Genomic DNA, 9,208 nt, shown 5'->3' on the forward strand with positions numbered 1-9,208 from the left:
TGTATATATTTATATATATATTTCCAAAAAGTGGGAGCACTCCCCAGTATTCTATAGCAATAATTTTAATCAGACCATCAATGGTCTGATTAAAATTATTGCTGCAGAAGACTGGTGAGTGCTTCCACTTTTTGGAATTATATATATATAGTGTGTGTGTGTGTGTGTGTGTGTGTGTGTGTGTGTGTGTGTGTGTATATATATATATACATACTATATATATATATATATATATATATAGTCCAAGAGTAGGCACTCTCCAATATTCAATATGCTTAAGGTATATTTAATCCAATACTCACAGGAAGAAATTGCAAAGCATACATAGATGCATGGCAGGCAGGTCAGCAACGTTTCGGTCCGACAGGACCTTTGTCAAGCATTTCAACATTTCTATGCCCATAACAAACAACAAATAAGCAGAGCTATTCGCAACGGAAGTACATACCTGTCACCGGCTACTCCTTATATACCCTTGTGCCGTCCATGTTACCTCGATCCCGGCGTGCGTTCCAGCAATCTCGTGGAACGCAACCGGAAGTGCCTAATATTTTTAGTATATATATATATATATATAGTCTTGGAAGATCCTGCACTCTCATCAAAAGTAATAACGACGGCGGGTGCTCCTAATGACCAGAGAGGCCACCAATATACCACAACAACCACCTAGGTGGAAGGTGCACTCGCGCCCAGAAATTAGTCTCTGAAGTCACTTGTAAATTCAGTATATTTTTATTCGGGTTCACTGTTGATGCCGTATTTCATCGACGTTTCGGTCCTTATGCGGACCTTTATCAAGATTGGCACTTAAATCACCTATACAATCAGAAACAGTTACAATAAATATGTATAAGAACCCAGATTTATTCAACACCAACACCACCAGTGCCTCCCAGGCCCTGAAGACTGTCACAAAAACCAGAAAACGTATTAAAAAGCTGTTTTTTTATATATGTAAAAAAGAGATACTTGGAAATAATCCACGTGTGATGAAAGAGACACCTCCACCATTAGGACTATCTGTTTAGATAGGCAAATGATTACCTGGACGGCAAGCCAGATCACTCAGATGTGTGGAATGGCCTTCAAAGTTGGCAACATGCCTGATCACATAATGAAGTTAAAAAGCCTATAACGTAGGGGAAGCTGCAAGGCGTAGTCACCTATTAGATAAATAACAGAGTAACTACACCATAAGAAAATACACTAACAACGTCATTTTGGAAAAGATCATACCTAGTTACATGTAGAAATAGCTCATGGCAGCTTGTGGGCTCTGTACATGTGTCAGACACTCAGTCTGTAAGGAGGCACAACAGGAAAAAATAATCACCAACCGTAATCATGTGTCAGAAGGGAGCTGCAGGAGAACCATACTCACTGCTCAAGTGTCCAGAGCCAAATGGAAGCTGCATAAAGTTCAGCCTCAGCTGAGCACTATTTAAGGATCAACCACAGGAAGTGCCAATTAAGGAGATTAGTATAAACCCAGTCTCTCATTAACTGATCACCTCTCAGATAACTAACTCAGACCAACTGGGAAAAAAGTAACAGGGTTCACAGGACAGGCAGTGGCTATCGCTAACGCACGGCTACTTAAATGAGTGTATTTTAACGATTTGGAAGGGCAACTGCCGGAGACGCGTCTTTTGCGTTCCACCGACCGGAACACCATGCGTTCCATTCCGCGGAAGTGGCGCTGGCCGGAAGTCTCTGCGTTCCACTCGCGGAAAGAACCGTAATTAGGCTTATCCACTGGCTAATGTTTAAAGGAGGTGTACAACCTAGAGGGGGGTGTTCTCAGAGAATGAACACTCCCCCAGGTGGAATCATCAATGTACAGGTTCACTCATAGCTCACAGGGACTCGGAGGTATACCGGAGGTCTCCTCACGTATAATCCTGGATTAACCTATGTGTAGCCTGTCAATCACCACAGAAGAAAAAGAGTGCAAATGTAAATAATGATCCATAATATGAAATGTCAAAAATGTCAAAAATGACATAAGAGGGCACCAGATCAAATGACCACAACTCACCCTACGCATACAAACTAACATATATCTGATCAACAAAGGCAAATTGAATACTGATGTGAGTGTAATATCTTTATAGTAATACATTGGTATAATGTAGTAAAAGATTTTAAATAATAAAAGGGAATAGTGGGTGGTGTGGTCATTGAAATTGGTGGACCCTCGTGACTAGTATAGGACCTGGGAAGGCTCCGGGAAACAACAGAAAAATATATATAAAAAACATAAGCAAGGACGTATAAATAACTGTCCTTACTTTCTTAATCTATATACATAAAAAGAACATACAAAAATGAAAAAAATAAAACATAGAACATAGAACATATAAAACACAAATCGAAACCCAGCCTGTATGTGCTGATTGTATCACAGTGCCCTATGTCCCTGAAACATACAAAGTGTGTTCCAAGGTATCCAATCAACTATGGCAAAATAAAATTCTAAAGAAAAATATTAAGGGGGTTGGCCTCATTGAGGCCCTTTGGTGACACTGTATTGAGTTTGTGTATCCAAAAGCTTTCCTTCTGTTTAAGTAACAAGGTGCGATCGCCTCCACTAACAGGTGGCGGCACCCAGTCAATCAGCTGACACTTCAGGGCAGATACTTGATGTCTAACTGACAAAAAGTGCCGTGCTACCGGTTTGTCAGAAAAGCCCACATTGAGGGCCGTGTGTATGGATGACCGATGGTTTGCCATCCTGTCGCGAAAGGGACGCGCGGTTAGTCCGACATAACATAACCCACATGGGCACTTTAGAAGGTAGACGACATGATCCAGTCGACAGTGGAGATGATATCTGATAAAGATTTTTTTTTCCCTGTGTGTGGGTGATACAAAAAAGGACCAGTGATCATAGATCTGCACGTTGTGCACCCCCCGCAGGAAAAACTGCCAGGTTTGGCTTGCATAAGCTGGATTTGAGATGTGTTCTGTTCAGGGAAAATCGTGGGTCTCATTAGTAATTGCTTTAGGTTGGCCCCTCGTTTGTATGCAACCATAGGAGCAGGTGTTTTAAGAAAAGGCAAACTGTTGTCGGTGGCTATTATTGGCCAATGTTTCCGTAGGGCCTTTCTGGTTGCACTTGTGGAACCATCATACTGAGTGGAACAAATCATCCGATTGTTACGAATGGGGTTTTTAACCTGTTGTCCATGAAAAATGCTGTTCGCTTTATTGAGACAGCGAGTAAGTACACTGCTAGTGTACCCTCGCTCCAGAAAGCGAGAAGTGATCTCGTTACATTGTTGATCTTTGAGTGCTGCGTTGGAATTGATCCTCATGGCTCTGAGGTACTGGGATATGGGCAATCCTTCTTTGAGGGCTGGGGGATGATGGCTGCTAGCATGCAAGGTCAGATTGCGGTCAGTGGGTTTACGGTACAACGAGGTGTCCAGTCGGTCACCATTTCTGGTGATACTGACATCCAGGAAAGTGATGTTAGTGGCCGATACTGTGTATGTGAACTTGATAGGATTATCCAAAGCATTCAATTGGTTCACCATGTCAAGAAACTCAGACTCGGTGCCCTCCCACAGCAAGAAGACGTCATCAATGTACCGTTTAAAGAAGGCAATCTTGTGCCCATACCTAGGTAACAGGTACGTATGTTCATAGTGCGCCATGAACAGATTAGCGTAGGCGGGGGCCAAATTCGACCCCATCGCGGTTCCGGCGATTTGAAGAAAATAATCATTTTTATACATAAAGTGGTTGCACGTAAGAACCAATGAGGTCAGTTCCAACACAAACTCAGTGGGGTAATCTTTGCAGGGGCTGTTGGAAAGAAATTGACGTATAACATCCAAACCTAAGTGGTGTGGTATAACGGTATAAAGGGACCCCACATCCATAGTGGCCAGAAGAGTGCCTTCACTAAGATGGGTAAATGTCCGTAGATGTGTGAGGAAATCCCCAGTGTCCTTTAAATAGCTATCAGTTTTTAATACCAAAGGCTGTAGGATACTGTCAATAAAGACAGCAATTGGCTGTAACAGAGAGCCTTCCGCGGCAATAATGGGTCTGCCGGGAGGGTGAACTAATGTCTTATGAATTTTGGGCAGAGTGTATAGGATGGGACACCTGGGTGAACTGATGGTCAAATATTTTAATGTGTCTTCACTTATGTAGCCCTGCTCAAAACCTAACTTCAGAAATTGATCGATTTTAGATTTAATTTTAGGAACCGGATTGGTGGTTAATTTCTGATAGGTCATGTCATCTGCTAATTGTCGGTTGATCTCCATGTCATAGTCAGTCCAATCTTGGACGACTATTGCTCCTCCCTTATCCGCCGGGCGGATGACTATATGGGGAGAATCCTTTAAAGTTTTTAATGCTTTCCTCTCGGCTATGGACAGGTTATCAAACATCCTTTTGGGGGGTGAGCTCTCAGAGTCTCTTTGGACTAACCGTAAATAAGTTTTGATGCTGGGATTGGAGGATGGAGGATCGAATGTCGATTTGGGTCTGAATTGAGGTATCTCTTTGTTAGTGGATTTGTTAGCAAAGAACTCCCGCAGACGGAGGGAGCGGCCAAATTTATACTGATCTATAGTTTGTTGGAATGAATTAATTCTGCATGTGGGGACGAAAGATAAACCTCGGGCAAGAAGTTTAGTTTCCGCTGGACTCAGTTCTACGCTAGATAGATTAAAGACATTGTCACCTACTGTCTCCTCCTCCCTCTTCTCTTGGTACCCCCCTCTCCTCGGGTGCGGTCTGTGCCGCTTCTGAGAACCCTGGAACGGGTAGAGGAGGCCTCTCCTCCTCGATCTAAAAAACGAGTGGAGTCGTTGTTCCCTTCGTAATAATCGGTGTCTGAGGTAGAGGCGGAGGAAACAAATTCATGGGCAAAAGGTTGGGCCCTTCGCCTAGTGTATTGTCTATTCTGACGTTCACTAGTATTGTTTCCAAGTAACCAGCGGTATACAGTATGCATTTGGTAGTCGTTAGTTACAGTGGACAATTTTTTTCGTTTAAAAGAAATTAGATCACGTTTATAAGTGTCCACCTGTGTCTGTAGACGTTCGATCCAATTTTGGGTTTTGTCGTTCTGCAGCACGGTGGTGTGAGATTTGATGGTAATATCCACTTCAGTAGATAATTTCTTTAACTCAATGCCAACTTCCTCCACTACCAGGGTCATGAGGTCAAGCGAACATTTGTTCAATACTCCACACCACCGGCTGCAGAAGACAGGGTTGTTTCTACCCAATGTTGGAACGTTAGAAATACGGAAACCCCGGGGGATTTGTTTTCTCCTGAGGTATTCCGACAAAAATTGACCATGTAAAGTCAAATCAACCTCTTTTTGTCTGTGTTTAAGCACTTTGTAAAACAAATCCACAGGGGTTTCGGCTGGTAAGGCCTCAAACTCTAATTTATCGAATAGTAATTTTTCAGTGTCCTCATCCGTAAATGAAACTATACCAGTTTCAGCTTTGGCCAGTAGGCCATCATCCAACAAATATACCCCGCTCTGAGTCATAACACTCTTTAGACTGGAAAACTCAAACAGGTATAGCAATTAGATTAATAACATACTAAACATGACAAACAAAACATGTAAGGTTCCCGGAAATAAAGGTGGTGATCGGTGAGGAAGTCCAATCCGGTATGTTGGATGGGTGTCAGGAAGTAGGAACTGCATATAGTAGTTCGAACAAATGTAGTCTTGGAAGATCCTGCACTCTCATCAAAAGTAATAACGACGGCGGGTGCTCCTAATGACCAGAGAGGCCACCAATATACCACAACAACCACCTAGGTGGAAGGTGCACTCGCGCCCAGAAATTAGTCTCTGAAGTCACTTGTAAATTCAGTATATTTTTATTCGGGTTCACTGTTGATGCCGTATTTCATCGACGTTTCGGTCCTTATGCGGACCTTTATCAAGATTGGCACTTAAATCACCTATACAATCAGAAACAGTTACAATTAATATGTATAAGAACCCAGATTTATTCAACACCAACACCACCAGTGCCTCCCAGGCCCTGAAGACTGTCACAAAAACCAGAAAACGTATTAAAAAGCTGTTTTTTTATATATGTAAAAAAGAGATACTTGGAAATAATCCACGTGTGATGAAAGAGACACCTCCACCATTAGGACTATCTGTTTAGATAGGCAAATGATTACCTGGACGGCAAGCCAGATCACTCAGATGTGTGGAATGGCCTTCAAAGTTGGCAACATGCCTGATCACATAATGAAGTTAAAAAGCCTATAACGTAGGGGAAGCTGCAAGGCGTAGTCACCTATTAGATAAATAACAGAGTAACTACACCATAAGAAAATACACTAACAACGTCATTTTGGAAAAGATCATACCTAGTTACATGTAGAAATATATTTCTACATGTAACTAGGTATGATCTTTTCCAAAATGACGTTGTTAGTGTATTTTCTTATGGTGTAGTTACTCTGTTATTTATCTAATAGGTGACTACGCCTTGCAGCTTCCCCTACGTTATAGGCTTTTTAACTTCATTATGTGATCAGGCATGTTGCCAACTTTGAAGGCCATTCCACACATCTGAGTGATCTGGCTTGCCGTCCAGGTAATCATTTGCCTATCTAAACAGATAGTCCTAATGGTGGAGGAGGTGTCTCTTTCATCACACGTGGATTATTTCCAAGTATCTCTTTTTTACATATATAAAAAAACAGCTTTTTAATACGTTTTCTGGTTTTTGTGACAGTCTTCAGGGCCTGGGAGGCACTGGTGGTGTTGGTGTTGAATAAATCTGGGTTCTTATACATATTAATTGTAACTGTTTCTGATTGTATAGGTGATTTAAGTGCCAATCTTGATAAAGGTCCGCATAAGGACCGAAACGTCGATGAAATACGGCATCAACAGTGAACCCGAATAAAAATATACTGAATTTACAAGTGACTTCAGAGACTAATTTCTGGGCGCGAGTGCACCTTCCACCTAGGTGGTTGTTGTGGTATATTGGTGGCCTCTCTGGTCATTAGGAGCACCCGCCGTCGTTATTACTTTTGATGAGAGTGCAGGATCTTCCAAGACTACATTTGTTCGAACTACTATATGCAGTTCCTACTTCCTGACACCCATCCAACATACCGGATTGGACTTCCTCACCGATCACCACCTTTATTTCCGGGAACCTTACATGTTTTGTTTGTCATGTTTAGTATGTTATTAATCTAATTGCTATACCTGTTTGAGTTTTCCAGTCTAAAGAGTGTTATGACTCAGAGCGGGGTATATTTGTTGGATGATGGCCTACTGGCCAAAGCTGAAACTGGTATAGTTTCATTTACGGATGAGGACACTGAAAAATTACTATTCGATAAATTAGAGTTTGAGGCCTTACCAGCCGAAACCCCTGTGGATTTGTTTTACAAAGTGCTTAAACACAGACAAAAAGAGGTTGATTTGACTTTACATGGTCAATTTTTGTCGGAATACCTCAGGAGAAAACAAATCCCCCGGGGTTTCCGTATTTCTAACGTTCCAACATTGGGTAGAAACAACCCTGTCTTCTGCAGCCGGTGGTGTGGAGTATTGAACAAATGTTCGCTTGACCTCATGACCCTGGTAGTGGAGGAAGTTGGCATTGAGTTAAAGAAATTATCTACTGAAGTGGATATTACCATCAAATCTCACACCACCGTGCTGCAGAACGACAAAACCCAAAATTGGATCGAACGTCTACAGACACAGGTGGACACTTATAAACGTGATCTAATTTCTTTTAAACGAAAAAAATTGTCCACTGTAACTAACGACTACCAAACGCATACTGTATACCGCTGGTTACTTGGAAACAATACTAGTGAACGTCAGAATAGACAATACACTAGGCGAAGGGCCCAACCTTTTGCCCATGAATTTGTTTCCTCCGCCTCTACCTCAGACACCGATTATTACGAAGGGAACAACGACTCCACTCGTTTTTTAGATCGAGGAGGAGAGGCCTCCTCTACCCGTTCCAGGGTTCTCAGAAGCGGCACAGACCGCACCCGAGGAGAGGGGGGTACCAAGAGAAGAGGGAGGAGGAGACAGTAGGTGACAATGTCTTTAATCTATCTAGCGTAGAACTGAGTCCAGCGGAAACTAAACTTCTTGCCCGAGGTTTATCTTTCGTCCCCACATGCAGAATTAATTCATTCCAACAAACTATAGATCAGTATAAATTTGGCCGCTCCCTCCGTCTGCGGGAGTTCTTTGCTAACAAATCCACTAACAAAGAGATACCTCAATTCAGACCCAAATCGACATTCGATCCTCCATCCTCCAATCCCAGCATCAAAACTTATTTACGGTTAGTCCAAAGAGACTCTGAGAGCTCACCCCCCAAAAGGATGTTTGATAACCTGTCCATAGCCGAGAGGAAAGCATTAAAAACTTTAAAGGATTCTCCCCATATAGTCATCCGCCCGGCGGATAAGGGAGGAGCAATAGTCGTCCAAGATTGGACTGACTATGACATGGAGATCAACCGACAATTAGCAGATGACATGACCTATCAGAAATTAACCACCAATCCGGTTCCTAAAATTAAATCTAAAATCGATCAATTTCTGAAGTTAGGTTTTGAGCAGGGCTACATAAGTGAAGACACATTAAAATATTTGACCATCAGTTCACCCAGGTGTCCCATCCTATACACTCTGCCCAAAATTCATAAGACATTAGTTCACCCTCCCGGCAGACCCATTATTGCCGCGGAAGGCTCTCTGTTACAGCCAATTGCTGTCTTTATTGACAGTATCCTACAGCCTTTGGTATTAAAAACTGATAGCTATTTAAAGGACACTGGGGATTTCCTCACACATCTACGGACATTTACCCATCTTAGTGAAGGCACTCTTCTGGCCACTATGGATGTGGGGTCCCTTTATACCGTTATACCACACCACTTAGGTTTGGATGTTATACGTCAATTTCTTTCCAACAGCCCCTGCAAAGATTACCCCACTGAGTTTGTGTTGGAACTGACCTCATTGGTTCTTACGTGCAACCACTTTATGTATAAAAATGATTATTTTCTTCAAATCGCCGGAACCGCGATGGGGTCGAATTTGGCCCCCGCCTACGCTAATCTGTTCATGGCGCACTATGAACATACGTACCTGTTACCTAGGTATGGGCACAAGATTGCCTTCTTTAAACGGTACATTGATGACGTCTTCT

The 9,208-nt window shown here is 42.4% G+C and overlaps 3 long non-coding RNA genes across 3 annotated transcripts; 1 reads left to right on the top strand and 2 right to left on the bottom strand.

Moving 5' to 3' along the window:
- Nucleotides 1-686: 686 nt before the first annotated feature.
- Nucleotides 687-1,852, bottom strand: LOC134911290 (uncharacterized). Its single transcript, XR_010176455.1, has 4 exons — nucleotides 1,385-1,852; nucleotides 1,240-1,303; nucleotides 1,048-1,166; nucleotides 687-819 (listed from the first exon to the last, which is right to left on the bottom strand). It is a non-coding gene; the product is annotated as an uncharacterized LOC134911290 (long non-coding RNA).
- A 3,967-nt stretch (nucleotides 1,853-5,819) lies between these two features.
- LOC134911293 (uncharacterized) lies at nucleotides 5,820-6,392 on the bottom strand. Its single transcript, XR_010176457.1, has 3 exons — nucleotides 6,373-6,392; nucleotides 6,181-6,299; nucleotides 5,820-5,952 (listed from the first exon to the last, which is right to left on the bottom strand). It is a non-coding gene; the product is annotated as an uncharacterized LOC134911293 (long non-coding RNA).
- Nucleotides 6,391-6,966, top strand: LOC134911292 (uncharacterized). Its single transcript, XR_010176456.1, has 3 exons — nucleotides 6,391-6,410; nucleotides 6,484-6,602; nucleotides 6,834-6,966. It is a non-coding gene; the product is annotated as an uncharacterized LOC134911292 (long non-coding RNA).
- The last annotated feature ends 2,242 nt before the right edge of the window (nucleotides 6,967-9,208 follow it).

The sequence above is a fragment of the Pseudophryne corroboree genome, chromosome 4 (assembly GCF_028390025.1).
Source record: "Pseudophryne corroboree isolate aPseCor3 chromosome 4, aPseCor3.hap2, whole genome shotgun sequence".
NCBI classification, from domain to species: Eukaryota; Metazoa; Chordata; class Amphibia; order Anura; family Myobatrachidae; genus Pseudophryne; species Pseudophryne corroboree.